Source organism: Salmo salar, chromosome 20 (assembly GCF_965601325.2).
Source record: "Salmo salar chromosome 20, fSalSal1, whole genome shotgun sequence".
Taxonomy (NCBI): Eukaryota; Metazoa; Chordata; class Actinopteri; order Salmoniformes; family Salmonidae; genus Salmo; species Salmo salar.
The window spans coordinates 70,677,293-70,693,071 of NC_138310.1; the positions used below are offsets into that span (position 1 = coordinate 70,677,293).

General features: G+C 40.5%; 1 protein-coding gene across 4 annotated transcripts in view; it reads right to left on the bottom strand.

Annotated features, from left to right (window-relative positions):
- The window catches only part of LOC106581252 (CUE domain-containing protein 1), a 47,048-nt gene extending 31,530 nt beyond the window's left edge, over positions 1 to 15,518 (bottom strand). For 2 of the 4 annotated variants that reach the window (XR_014381916.1, XM_014163188.3), the window contains exons 1-2: positions 14,392 to 14,495; positions 13,920 to 14,196 (exon numbers count right to left, since the gene is read on the bottom strand). The gene's annotated coding sequence lies outside the window, so the exon portion shown is untranslated. The other 2 variants (XM_045703891.2, XM_045703889.2) reach the window with 2 other exon arrangements.
- Between the last annotated feature and the right edge of the window lie 261 nt (positions 15,519 to 15,779).

The following is a 15,779-nucleotide window of genomic DNA, read 5'->3' on the forward strand; positions in this document are numbered from 1 at the left end:
CTGAGAAATATGGAGTTTTAATGGACAAGGAGGAACCAGAACGGCAAATGCCTTTGATCACACATTCATTTTGAATGAAGTGCAGCTCCTGTGGAGTTGAACCCCAATCAGGCCCCAGTTCTCTTTCCCAACTCTTGCCTTTGGCATACACTGCTGATCCATAATTTACATACCACATACACACGTTCCATTAACATGTCAAGTGATAGGCCAGAGTGTAGGCCTAGGTCACTTAGAGGGTACAATAATAACATTCTAATATTTCTTAACTTCTTCCTTTTTATGTGTATTATTTTATATTGTTAGGTACAGTTCATGTCGGAAGTTTACATAAACTGAGTTTAAATGTATTTGGCTAAAGTGTTTCACAATTCCTGAAACTTAATCATATCACAAATTCCATGTCTTAGGTTAGTTAGGATCACCACTTTATTTTAAGAATGTGAAATGTCAGAATAATAGTAGAGAGAATGATTTATTTCAGCTTTTATTTCTTTCATCACATTCCCAGTGGGTCAGAATACTCAATTAGTATTTGGTAGCATTGCCTTTAAATTGTTTAACTTGGATCAAATGTTTTGGGTAGCCTTCCACAATAAGTTGGGTGAATTTTGGCCCATTCCTCCTGACAGAGCCGGTGTAACTGAGTCAGGTTTGTAGTCCTCCTTGCTCGCACACGCTTTTTCAGTTATGCCCACAAATTGTCTATAGGATTGATGTCAGGGCTTTGTGATGGCCACTCCAATACCTTGACTTTGTTGTCCTTAAGCCATTTTGCACAACTTTGGAAGTAAGCTTGGGGTCAATGGCCATTTGGAAGACCCACTTGCGACCAAGCTTTAACTTCCTGACTGATGTCTTGAGACGTTGCTTCAATATATCCACATAATTTTCCTGCCTTATGATGCCATCTATTTTGTGAAATGCACGAGTCCCTCCTGCAGCAAAGCACCCCCACAACATGATGCTGCCAACCCCCGTGCTTCACGGTTGGGAAGGTGTTCTTCGGCTTGCATGCCTCCCCCTTTTTCCTCCAAACATAACGATGGTCATTATGGCCAAACAGTTCTATTTTTCATCAGACAAGAGAACATTTCTCCAAAAAGTACAATCTTTGTCCCCATGTGCAGCTGCAAACTGTAGTCTGGCTTTTTTATGGCGGTTTTGGAGCAGTGGCTTCTTCCTTGCTGAGCGGCCTTTCAGGTTATGTCGATATAGGACTCGTTTTACTGTGGATATAGATATTTTTGTACCCGTTTCCTCCAGCATCTTCACAAGGTCCTTTGCTGTTGTTCTGGGATTGATTTGCACTTTTCGCACCAAAGTACGTTCATCTCTAGGAGACAGAACGTGACTCCTTCCTGAGTGGTATGACGGGTGCGTGGTCCCATGGTGTTTATACTTGCGTACTATTGTTTGTACAGATGAACGTGGTACCTTCAGGCATTTGGAAATTGCTCCCAAGGATGAAAAGACTTGTGGAGGACTACAATTTGTTTTCTACGGTCTTGGCTGATTTATTTTGATTTTCCCATGATGTCAAGCCTTGAAATACATCCACAGGTACACCTCCAATTGACTCAAATGACGTCAATTAGCCTATCAGAAGCTTCTAAAGCCATGACATTTTCTGGAATTTTCCAAGCTGTTTAAAGGCACAGTCAACTTAGTGTATGTAAAGTTCTGACCCACTGGAAATGTGATACAGTGAATTGTAAGTGAAATAATGTTTCTGTAAACAATTGTTGGAAAAAGTACTTGTGTCATGCACAAAGTAGATGTCCTAACCGACTTGCCAAAACTATAGTTTGTTAACAAGAAATTTGTGGAGTGGTTGAAAAACGAGTTTTAATGACTCCAACCTAAGTGTATGTAAACTTCCGACTTCAACTTCAACTGTATCACATTGCCAAAGTAGCAGCTACTCTTCCTGGGGTCCAGCAAAATTAAGGCAGTTTATACAATTTTAAAACATTACAATACATTCACACCTACTCCACCACATATCTACATTATTAAATCGATGTGTATGTATTGTGCATGTTAGTGTGTGTGTGTGTGTGTGTATGCATGCGTCTGTGCCAATGTATGTGTTGCTTCACAGTCCCAGCTGTTCCATAAGGTGTTTTTTTAATCTGTTTTTTAAATCTAATTTTACTGCTTGCGTCAGTTACTTGATGTGGAATAGAGTTCCATGTAGTCATGGCTCTATGTAGTACTGTGTGCCTCCCATAGTCTGTTCTAGACTCGGGGACTGTGAAGAGACCTCGTGGCATGTCTTGTGGAGTATACATGGGTGTCCGAGCTATGTGCCAGTAGTTTAAACAAACAGCTCGGTCCATTCAACATGTCAATACCTCTCATAAATAAAAGGAGTGATGAAGTCAATCTCTCCTCTACTTTCAGCCAGGAGAGATTGACATGCATATTATTAATATTAGCTCTCTGTGTACATCCAAGGGCTAGCCGTGCTGCCCTGTTCTGAGCCAATTGCAATTTTCCTATGGCCTTTTTTGTGGCACCTGACCACACGACTGAACAGTAGTCAAGGTGCGACAAAGCTAGGGCCTGTAGGAACTGCCTTGTTGATAGTGTCGTTAAGAAAGCAGAGCATCGCTTTATTATAGACAGACTTCACCATATCTTACCTAATACTGCGTCAATATTTTTTGACCATGACAGTTTACAATCTAGTGTTACTCCAAGCAGTTTAGTCATCTCAGCATGCTCAATTTCCATATTATTTATTACAATATTAAGGTGAGGTTTAGAGTTTAGTTACAAATACAATGCTCTACGTTTTAGAAATATTTAGGGCTAACTTATTCCTTGCCACCCACTCAAACTAACTGCAGCTCTTTATTGAGTGTTGCAGTCATTTCAGTCGCTGTAGTAGCTGACGTGTATAGTGTTGAGTCATCCGCATACATAGAAACTCTGGCTTTACTCAAAGTCAGCGGCATGTCGTTAGTAAAAATTTTAAAAAGCAAGGGGCCTAAACAGCTACCCTGGGGAATTCCTGATTCTAACTGGATTATATTTGATAGGCTTCCATTAAAGAACACCTTCTGTGTTCTGTTAGACAAGTAACTCTTTATCCACATTATAGCTGGGGGTGTAAAGCCATAACACATACATTTTTCCAGCAGCAGACTATGATCAATAATGTCAAAAGCTGCACTGAAGTCTAACAAGACAGCCCCCACAATCATTTAATAATCAATTTCTCTCAGCCAATCATCAGTCATTTGTGTAAGTAAGTGCTGTGCTTGTTGAGTGTCCTTCCCTATAAGCATGCTGAAATTCTGTTGACAATTTGTTTACCGTAAAATATTTTTTTTCCCCAGAAGTTTACTAAGGGTTGGTAACAGGCTGATTGGTCGGCTATTTGAGCCAGTAAAGGGGTCTTTACTATTCTTGGGTATCGGAATGACTTTAGCTTCCCTCCAGGCCTGAGGGCACATGCTCTCTAGTAGGCTTAAATTGAAGATGTGGCAAATAGGAGTGGCAATATCGTCTGCTATTACCCTCAGTAATTTTCCATCTAGATTGTCAGACCCTGGTGGCTTGTCATTGTAGATAGACAACAATAATCGTTTCACCTCTTCCACACTGACTTTACGGATTTCAAAAGTTCAATTCTTGTCTTTCATAATTTGGTCCGATATACTTGGATGTGTAGTGTCAGCATTTGTTGCTTGCATGTCATCCCTAAGTTTGCTTATCTTGCCAATGAAGAAGTCATTAAAGTAGTTTGCAATATCAGTGGGCTTTGTGATGAATGAGCCATCTGATTCAATTAATTAAATTTTCCCAAAATGTCATTTAAGGTGCCCCAAAGCTTTTTACTAACATTCTTTATACAATTTATCTTTGTTTCATAGTGGAGTTTATATTTATTTAGTCACATGATTTCTTTATTTGCAGTACGTTTGCCAATGAGGCACTGGTTACAGTTTGAAGTTTCTCCTGAGTGGGCAGCTTGATGATAGCCAGTCAGTCAATATTTAAATCACCCAGAAAATATAGTTCTCTGTTGATGTCACATACATTATCAAGCATTTCACACATATTATCCAGATACTGACTGTTAGCACTTGGTGGTCTATAGCAGCTTCCCACAAGAATGGGCTTTAGGTGAGGCAGATGAACCTGTAGCCATATTACTTCAACAGTATTTAACATGAGATCCTCTCTAATCTTTACAGGAATGTGGTTCTGAAAATAGACCGCAACATCGCCTCCGTTGGCATTTCTGTCTTTTCGGTAGATGTTATAACCATGTATTGCTACCACTGTATCATCAAAGGTATTATCTAAGTGAGTTTCAGAGATAGTCAGAATATGAATGTCATCTGTTACAAGCAAGTTATTGACTTCATGGACCTTGTTTCTTAGGCTATATACGTTAATATGGGATTGTTTTTAATGCTTTACTGGGAAGCTTATCAGAGGTAGACTTACTCATGTTATTTACATTGTAGCTGATATTGCAGGGTGAGCTGCATAAAGTGGTCTTCCTACTATTGCACACCGCCTCAGTGCTAACAGTGTAACTCTGGTTTATAGGCTCATGACTACTGCTTACAATAGCTGTAGGATAAACAGATGTATTCGGTGCAATTAGGGGTACATACATTTAATGAATTACTTACATTATGTTTGCCAATGCCCCTAAGATCATGTACATTTGATGCAGCATTATGATGACTCATTGTCACAATGGTAGGGATTATCTGAGCTGGTCTTGGATCATTTACCAGTCATTGTTTTAACGCAGCCTTGAAATGCGTGAACAGAGTCCTTCTGGAAACAGAAGATACTCTACAAGAATGACAGAGTCCATCCAAATCATCCTGGCGTCAAAGTTATCAATAAAAGTGACTCCAGCAGAGCTACAGTAGTCTTTTAGCCAGATGTGTAATGCCAGCAGTCTGCTGAATCTTTCACACCCGCGGCCCAACGATAGTACTGGACCTGAAATTATTGGCTGTATTTTGGAGTCTTTTAATGCTAAAATCAGTTCTTTAAAATCAATTTTCAAATGTTCCGAGCTAGCCCTCCTGATGTCGTTTGACCCCACATGGACTACGACAGTGTCAGCTCCCGGCATCTGTGGTAGAACAGTCGGAAACAGCCTTGTTATGTCCTGTGCTCCTGGGTAGCACAGGGTTTTTGCCTTGGGGACCGAGCTGTTACACACCATAGAGCTGCCTATGATGACAGCTGGTAATGTTTTATGGGCCGGGCTCTCAGGCAGCCTCACGGTCTGGTGAGGCTGGGAGCTCCGAGGATCTGAACCCAAGGTAGAAGCTACCAGTGAGGGAGACAGAGCCGAGGACGAAGACACAGGTACCTCCAGATCCGATCTTGATTGAAAAGCCACCACGGACGAAGGCGCCGGAACCTCTGGATCCAGGGCGGAAAAGCTGTTTCTGGTCTGTGTCAGTTCCGGGCTCAACATCTCCATTGAGACGCCCGTTGCCAGAGGACGCTGCCTTCGACTTCCACGGCGAGTGGCGTACCTCCATGGTTGGGTCGAGACCAGCTCCGTTCTCCAGGGAAGGGGGAGACACCTTCCGGGATGGAACCCTGCTTAGCACAATTTTATTTTAGGCAGTGAAACGAGGCTACTCAGGTGAGAAAAAAACCTCACCCAAATGTATAGCCCTGTTGCAAAATATAAATGTACTGTTTGAAAATGTGAAGAAATGTATTTATTTAAAAATGTGTATAAGTATTTTTTTTAATGTGAATCACATTTTTATTTGGCGTACCCCCGACGGCATTGTACCTCAGTTTGGGAATACCTTGTGTAGATGAAGGGGAGGAGAGATGTTCATTTAAAGGAATTTTAAGCCTTGAGACGTGGATTGTGTATGTGTGCCATTCAGAGGGTGGATGAGAAAGACAAAAGACGTAAGTGCCTTTGAACGGGGTATGGTAATAGGCGCCAGGCACAATAATTTGAGTGTGTCAAGAACTGCAACACTGCAGGGTTTTTCATGCTCAACAGTGTCCCCGTGTATCAAGAATGGTCCACCACCCAAAGGACATCCAGCCAACTTCACACAACTGTTGGAAGCAATGGAGTCAACATGGGCCAGCATCCCTGTGAAAAGCTTTTTAACACCTTGTAGAGTCCATGCCCTGACCAATTGAAGCTGTTCTGAGGGCAAAAGGGGATGCATCTCAATATTAGGAAGGTGTTCCTAAGGTTTTGTACACTCAGTGTATACTGCACTGTTGGAGCTAGAAACATAAGCATTTCACTGCACCTGCGATAGCATCTGCAAAATAAATGTACACGACCAATAACATGTTTTGAACAGCAGCGTAGGATTGGTGAATTCTTTCAACTTCCTGGTCAGAGGTAAAAATAAAAACGTAGGAAAAGAAGAAAAAGCGCTGCCTGCCTCCCTGAACCAATTATAGTAATCATTTGTGACCCATAAGCATGATGGGAGTGGGACAGACAAAGCAGAGACAACGGAGCACTGAACCAAAGCCTAGTGACTACTGTGACAGTGACAACCCATAATCCTCCTGTTCAATGACCTGGTTCTGGGGACAGAGGAGGAAGAGAGTGAGTGAATGTGGGTGCAGAGTGAGAGATAGAATGTTATAGAGTGCTTGACTGAGTGAGTGAGTGAGTGAGTGAGTGAGTGAGTGAGTGAGTGAGTGAGTGAGTGAGTGAGTGAGTGAGTGGAGGGCAGATCGGTGTCAGTAAAAGTGTTATTGACAATTTCAACCAACCGCCCCTCTCCCATTTGTCGTCCTCCTCTTCCTGTCTTCCTGGAAGCCTTAAATGTGTGTGCCTGCTGCATCTGTCAGAACACACGTTATAAAACTAATGACAATAATGGAGATAGCAGGCCCTTTCTGGGCCATCTCTCAGTTTTTACCTCCAACTACCCCAGGGAGGGAGTTGAACAACTCACTGAGATGATTCATGGATCTAATTTCACCCAACACAACCCAGGGAAGAATGCGCTTGAGATGCCCTTTAATGAAATGGCAAATAAATGGCTTGTATATTTTTTACTGTCAAAGCAGAAAGCACCTTTATATTAAGTTGTTTTAAACACAGAAGAAAGTGATAGAACAAAACTTTCCAGTCAAAAAGTTGGATGTTAATACCATGGTTACTAAGACTCACTGAAAGATTTCATGATAAAACAGAGAGATTAAATCAATGTAGGGCTACAGCAGGTAGTGAAAACAGCCCATAGACAGACCATACTAGTCAATGGGTCCCCGCCCAACCCTTTCATCCCCTTATCCACACAGAACTCTGGGATAGAGGAGAACGTTCCCATGTGGCATCACATGACCACTGACGATTACCGTGGGGTGACATAAGAGGGGGACAACAGGGGAGAAGGGGGTTATTCAGATGGGCCTCTGGCCCGTCTGCCTGCCTTTCCCAGCATCCCCTGGGAGGGCCAAACAGAGGGTCAGGACTCAGGAGCCATATGCAAACTGGGGACACTGTGAAGGGGGAAGGGAGTGGCAGCAGCTGTCTGGAACAAGCAGACGTAAAGGAGAAGATGGGGTCAGGTTTTTTTAACATGCTTCCTCCTCCATCAGTCTTTATCTCTGATCATCAAATGGATGGACAGACCACTGGCCTTGTGGGAGACAGAGATCCAGAGGTTATGGGGGTTTCAATGGAGATAGAAATAAACATTTAAATAACTGACACAAACCACTCAACTTCATTAGTATGCAATAACAGTGCAATTACTAAAGTACTATATAGCAATGTAATAACAGTGCAATTACTAAAGTACTATATAGCAATGCAATAACAGTGCAATTACTAATGTACTATATAGCAATGTAATAACAGTGCAATTACTAATGTACTATATAGCAATGTCATAACAGTGCAATTACTAATGTACTATATAGCAATGTCATAACAGTGCAATTACTAATGTACTATATAGCAATGTCATAACAGTGCAATTACTAATGTACTATATAGCAATGTCATAACAGTGCAATTACTAATGTACTATATAGCAATGTCATAACAGTGCAATTACTAATGTACTATATAGCAATGTCATAACAGTGCAATTACTAATGTACTATATAGCAATGTAATAACAGTGCAATTACTAATGTACTATATAGCAATGTAATAACAGTGCAATTACTAATGTACTATATAGCAATGTAGTAACAGTGCAATTACTAATGTACTATATAGCAATGTAGTAACAGTGCAATTACTAATGTACTATATAGCAATGTAGTAACAGTGCAATTACTAATGTACTATATAGCAATGCAGTAACAGTGCAATTACTAATGTACTATATAGCAATGCAGTAACAGTGCAATTACTAATGTACTATATAGCAATGCAGTAACAGTGCAATTACTAATGTACTATATAGCAATGCAGTAACAGTGCAATTACTAATGTACTATATAGCAATGCAGTAACAGTGCAATTACTAATGTACTATATAGCAATGCAGTAACAGTGCAATTACTAATGTACTATATAGCAATGCAGTAACAGTGCAATTACTAATGTACTATATAGCAATGCAGTAACAGTGCAATTACTAATGTACTATATAGCAATGCAATAACAGTGCAATTACTAATGTACTATATAGCAATGTAATAACAGTGCAATTACTAAAGTACTATATAGCAATGTAGTAACAGTGCAATTACTAATGTACTATATAGCAATGTAGTAACAGTGCAATTACTAATGTACTATATAGCAATGTAATAACAGTGCAATTACTAATGTACTATATAGCAATGCAGTAACAGTGCAATTACTAATGTACTATATAGCAATGTAATAACAGTGCAATTACTAATGTACTATATAGCAATGTAATAACAGTGCAATTACTAATGTACTATATAGCAATGTCATAACAGTGCAATTACTAATGTACTATATAGCAATGTAATAACAGTGCAATTACTAAAGTACTATATAGCAATGTAATAACAGTGCAATTACTAATGTACTATATAGCAATGTAATAACAGTGCAATTACTAATGTACTATATAGCAATGTAATAACAGTGTAATTACTAAAGTACTATATAGCAATGTAATAACAGTGTAATTACTAAAGTACTATATAGCAAGGCAATAACAGTGCTACTACGCAGCAGGGTATCCGTTAGTAAAATGTGGCGCCAGACAACGTGACCGGGAAGATTTTTTATTTACCAGCCGTTTGAGAAATTTACCAGACCCAAATGCATTGGGTACATAACCAGTTAGGGCATCCACCCACTCTACTCAGAACGACAGAAATCACTTTTAGATTCTGGTAATGCATCTTAACAGAACATGCAAATCATGTAATGAAGCAGCCAATAAAATGTCACTTTCAAACATTTGCCAAAATGCAATTCGCGGGAAAGCACCAATCTAAACAGACCAACGGATACGGTTACATATGTGACAGAGATGAAAATCTCTGTTAGAAACATAGAAAGAGGGGGAATCTAAAGATGCAACAATTAGGATGGGTTGCTAATATGACTAGGATATGAAAACCAATCGAACAGGAGAGAAATGACTTTGGCGTTGGGTCCAATAGTGAAGTAAATAAAAATAAATGTGCTAAAATTATATAACTACTCCTGTCAATACAGAAATAAATAAAATAATTAAAAATACTTTACCAGAAAGCATGACTTAGCCACAGAGGAATCGAGGATCATTAGCTTATTTAAAAAAAATTGCTGTGGTGTTTCAAATCACAAGCTCGTAGGCTTATGCCTATTTGGGAAACCTGCAATTTGGGCAGCGCCCGTGGCAATAGGCCTAGCTGATTATTGAGTTGCAGATGTCAGTGAAATCCATCTAAAATGTGTGAAGATAATGTGTCTTGAGCATAATTAAAAAATGTTGAGACATTGGCCTCCCGAGTGGTGTAGCGCAGTACTAGAGGCATCACTACAGACACGGGTTCGATCCCAGGCTGGCCCAGCGTCGTCCGGGTTAGGGGAGGGTTTGGCCGGCCGGGATGTTATTGTCCCATCGCGCTCTAGCGACTCGTGGCGGGCCGGGCACACACACGCTGACTTCGTTCGCCAGTTCTACAGTGTTTCCTCCGACACATTGGTGCAGCTGGCTTCCGGGATAAGTGAGCAGTGTGTCAAGAAACAGTGTGGCTTGGCAGGGTCGTGTTTTGGAGGACGCATGGCTCTCGACCTTCACCTCTCCCGAATCCGTACGGGAGATGCAACAATATCACGAAAACGGGGTAAAAAGTACACAAAAAATAAATAAAGTTGAGACGGCGAGTGGTGTGTGGCGAAGATGAGTCTCTTTCCAGAATGGCTCAACTGTCACCCGCCAATTCATGCGTATTCATTGTTTCCCTGTGTGAATTGTTCGCTCTTTGATTATTTTTATTATCAATTCGCAATTATATATGTCATCAGTAGTAAATGTACCGTTAATCTTCGTCATTTGGTTACATACATTTCTGTTAAAGCATGTATTAATTAGTCATTTACTGTTCTCATTCTTGGAGAGAAAATGTTGCGCGCTACACTTGTGAGAAACAAGTTTTGATTTATTTCATAAACATAATTTACGAGATTTGTACATTTTTTAATTGTCTTTTGTTTGGAGCGCTCCATGTGAGCATGTGTCTTCTGGTTTCTCTGTCCTGATAATGTTGAGGGAGCAATTTAGCACCATTACTTCCCACAGTTATGGTAGGAAAGTGTTTTATCATCCATTGTGAATGATAATATATTAAAACTATAGTTCCTCACAGTTAGATATTTGAAAAATCTTTCCAACAATCTCCCCCTCGATAATAACTGATCCTTGGTGTGAAAGAGCAATGGAAATTATAGGCCTTCTGCAGCATTGGCCTATAGGCTATGTGTTTCATGCGCTAATTTCTTAAGCCGCCAACGGATCACGGTGTATTAATGTGTCCATAAAACAGAGGCTGGTGATCTCGCATTAGTTGACTTAACTTTTAGATTATATAATTTTAATTAAGATTTTTACATGATTAACCACTTGACAATTTCGAGAAATGAAAACGTTATTGTTGAAATAAAACTTTTCCATGAAAATGTGCATATGAAAATCATAAATGGCACGCAGAACAGTAGAAATGGTAGGATAAATATAGCCAAGGAGCGCCTTCGGGACAAGTCTCTGAATGTCCTTGAGTAGCCCAGCCAGAGACCAGACTTGAACCCGATCGAACATCTCTGGAGAGACCTGAAAACATTTGTGCTTTGCTCCCCAGTCAACCTGACAGAGCTTGAGAGGATCTGCAGAGAAGAATGGAAGACACTCCACAAATACAGGTGTGCCAAGCCTGTAGAGTCATACCCAAGAAGACTCAAGGCTGTAATCGCTGCCAAAGGTGCTTCAACAAAGTGCTGAGTAAAGGGTCTGAATACTTACGTAAATGTAATATTTCAGTTTTTTTATTATACATTTGCAACAAAAAAAAAGTTTGCTTTGTGTGTAGATTGAATTATTTTTTTGGTTCGCCATCATCAATCAATTTTAGAATAAGGCTGTAACGTAACAAAATGTGGAAAAAGTCAAGGGGTCTGAATACTTTCCAAATGCACTGTACATCGACTGATATTTCCATCCATGAACAGCATTATTTTTCAATGGATGTTTTTTCTGCCGGTCATTTTGGCCAGCAACAGTTTAATCGGCTTTTCATATTATTATTATTTTTTGTGTGTGTGTGTGTGTGTGGGGGGGGGGGGGGGCAAAAGCCGGCAATTGACAGCTAACATTAACACTGCTACACAGGTAACACTTTACATAAACTAGGCCCATTACCGAACATATACTCATTTGAAATTGTTGACCCATCCATATGATTGGCTTCACAGTATTGATAATGTGCACGTTTTCAAAAGATGGGGGAGCTTCTTAAACTCAACAATCAGTTAACTTTGGCACGCTCTGGGTCATCATGAGAGTGGGATGGAGAGAACGAGGCCAACTGAGCAAACCTTCAGAATACCATCTCTGTGATCTCTCAAGTCATAGGCAGCGGTCCAAAACATTTCTATTGAACAGTAAGCGCATCTGACACTCATCTGGAAACATGGTGGTGAGTTCTGTTCAGCCTCACCGGGCAATTCATGGGCTATCATCTGAAGGTGTTCTATGGAAAAGAGACAACCAAAGACAAGGAGCCCAAAGTGTGAACAAACTCCTGACCCAGAATATTTTGAAACCTAGAAATCCAAGAGCACGAAAAGAGGAATTTTTATGGATTCTCAGTTCAGACTTAAGACAGAGTGGCATAAAAGCAGCCAAGATGTTTTGGACATATCAGAGCAGTCTGTGTTACATGAGAATGTCATCATTCTTGACAAAGACATGCTTGGACATCTTATGAACACCATCAACAATGTTGCACTGTTTAGCTGGCACAGCGTAGGAATGACAGCCAGAACATATTTTGAGCACATTCATGATAAAAAGGCACTATAATTTCATTATTATCAAGATACTAGCCTTTCATGCCATTTTATTGTTAAAGCTTTGTTGGCACGTGAACTTTCATAATATACTATGTGAGATAACGTAAGTCTCTGCATCTTATTGATGGTAAATACATCTTTACAGTGTTTTGTTATTAAACGGTGAACTATCACATCACAACATTTCTCTAGCAGCTTTCTTGGTTTGTGTTGCTGACTAAAATCAGGCACGTGCTGCTAGATGGCTTTATGAACAAATTCCTGTCAACTGCAGGTAACTGCCAAAATAAAGGTAACGCCAACATAAATCAAATGGTGTAAAGTGTCTTGATTGGGTGTTGGGCCAACACAAGCCGCCGGAACAACTTCAATGCGGCTTGGCGTTAATTGTACAAGTGTCTGGAACTCTATTGGAGGGCTGCAACAACCTTCCTCCACGAGAAATTACATAATTTGGTATTTCGTTGTTGGTGGTGGAAAACGCTCTCAGACACAGCTCCATAATCTAAATAAGTGTTCAATTGGGTTGAGATCGGGTGATTGAATGACTGACACACTTTAAATCCCCTATGCTCCTTTGAGACCCCTCTTTCAAAGTCACTGAGATCTCCCCTTCTAGCCATGGTAGCCCAAACAAATGGGCAACTGGGCATTTTTATACATGACCCTAAGCATGATGGGATGTTAAATGCTTAATTAACTCAGGAACCACACCTGTGTTGAAGCAAATACTTTCATAATACTTTGTATCACTAATTTACCCAAGTGTTTCCTTTATTTTGGCAGTTACCTTTATATGATGTTTGTTTAGGATTTGTGTTTATGATATTAAAACATTCTCTAACATTTACTGTTCATGAGGACAGCTAACGTTAGTCAGCTAAATCAGTGAATGCAAACTAACGTTAGTTATCTTAATGAAGTGGATTGTGTGAAGGGAATGGAAACTGTAGATGTAGGCATTGCAATAAATTAGCTGGCTGAAATACTGTAGTGCATAAAAAAAGTATGATGCAAATACGATAGCATTTAGTTAAGACAAGCAAGCACATCTCTGTTCACTAGCTAGATAACTAACGGTAACGTTAACTACTCGGGACACAACCAAATATGTTTATAACTAACCCTTGTTCTATCTGTGACAAATGTGCCATGGTGCAATCCTGGGACGCTTCTGTTCTTAGGGCCTCGCTGACTCCCAATTCCACCATGAAAACATGGAAAAATCCATCAAGGTTCACTTTACCAAGGGTCCTTCAGATATTCATAATCTTCGTAAATTGTGAACACTTAAAACGTTCCTTCGTTGTCTGTTTTAAATCACTTAGCAAGTAAAACAAATTGGCATCTAGCTGGCGTTAGCTAATGTGGTTATTCCTGATAGCATAACTTGCTAGCTAGCTGGAAAACAACAAATGTAGCTAATGTTACTTACTAATTGAAAAGCAGACAAATGGTTTCCGAAGGGGAACTACGACGGTGATTTCTCCTGTGAATGTTTTTTTATTGACAAAAACAGATTGTGGTTGACTCCCTTCAGTGCCAGTGTTTTTGATAGTCCGAAATATTGCAACAGAGAACTGTCCACAAAACTGTCCTTATGTTGGCTGATAATAGTAGTAAACCAGAGCACTGGAGAGAAAAAATGTCTGTCAGTCGGAGGCACAGAGCCTGCATCGTGTTGTCCCAGAAACAAAGAACAATACAGCTTCCTAGCGGAGAAATGGGAGAAATACAGCAGTGAGCGCATGAGAAAGGGTAGCCTTTTACTGTTATAGAGGCGCACGATCAGAATTTACACTCCTGCGCTTCAGTGGAAAGCATGTATGTTTGATGAATGTCTGAAGACATAATGACAGAAATGTACTGCACTTTATAGTGAGACAAAAAAAAAACACATAGCCTACCCTTTCCTTCAGATATCCTATATTGTCTTTTTTTAGGTCAGCAATATGTGTGACTGACCTAATTCCTCCCTTTGGTGATACCTATAATGTAGCTAGGAAATTGAGCTACTATTTAGCTACACTAGTTGCCTTGGTAACCAAACATACTTGCTAGTTCAGCTAACCAAACCATCAGTCCTAACTTGCTATTACGAAAAACGAATTCAACAATGCCAATAATGTGGAGGAACTTTTGCTTTCAAAAGTAACTCAAATATAGAACATGGCCCGAGGAGGTGTGATATATGGCCAATATACCACGTTGCGTCGTGCTTAAGAACAGCCCTTAACAGTGGTATATTGGCCATATACCATACCCCTTTGGGCATGCTTAAATCACTATCCAAGTTCAACCAATATGTAACCATAATACACAATACAGAATGATGAAAATATCTGGGGAAACTGTCAAGTGTAAATGTGTACTGAATGATTAAGTGACAAATGCGATGTGTTTCTTAGGACTTGAATGGTAATGAATGGATCCATTATACTGCCACATGCCAGGGCCACAACACAGGCTGCAGAAGGACAGACACACAGAAGCTGCCAGGCTGCCACATGCCCAGGAGCAGAAGCCCAGTGATGGCAGAGATGATGTATGTGTGGTGATGGCGGAGTGGAATGAGAGTGCAAATGTACACTCACCGGCCAGTTTATTAGGTACAACAATCTAGTACCGGGTCGAACCCCTCTTTGCCTCCAGAACTGCCTGAATTCTTCAGGGCATGGATTCTAAAAGTCGAAAACATTGCTGACACGACGGCATCACGCAGTTGATGCAGACTGGACGGCTGTACACCACCGCCACCAGCCTGTACTATTGATACCAGGCAGGATGTGGCAATGGATCGCGTGCCCACTGGAGTCGCTTCTTTTTGTTTTTAGCTGATACAAATTAAACCCAGTGTGGTCGTCTGCTTCAATAGCCCATCCGTGACAAGGATCAATGAGTTGTGCGTTCTGCACACCACTGTTGTACTGTGCAGTTATTTGTCTGTTTTGGCCCGCCTGATAGCTTGCACAATTCTTGGCATTCTCCTTCCAACTCTCATCAACAAGCTATTTTCGTCCACAGGACTGCCGCTGACTGGATGTTTTTTTGTTTGTCGCACCATTTACGGTAAACCCTAGACACTGTCGTGAATGCGTGAAAAGCCCAGGAGGTGCAGACCTTTCTGAAATACTGTATCTGGCCTGCCTGGAATCGACGATCATACCACGACCAAAGTCGCTTAGGTCACTCGTTTTGCCTATTTCAACGTTCAGTCCAACAGTATTTTTATTTGATTTACCTAGACAAGTCAGTTAAGAACAAATTCTTATTTACAATGACGGCCAATCAAAAG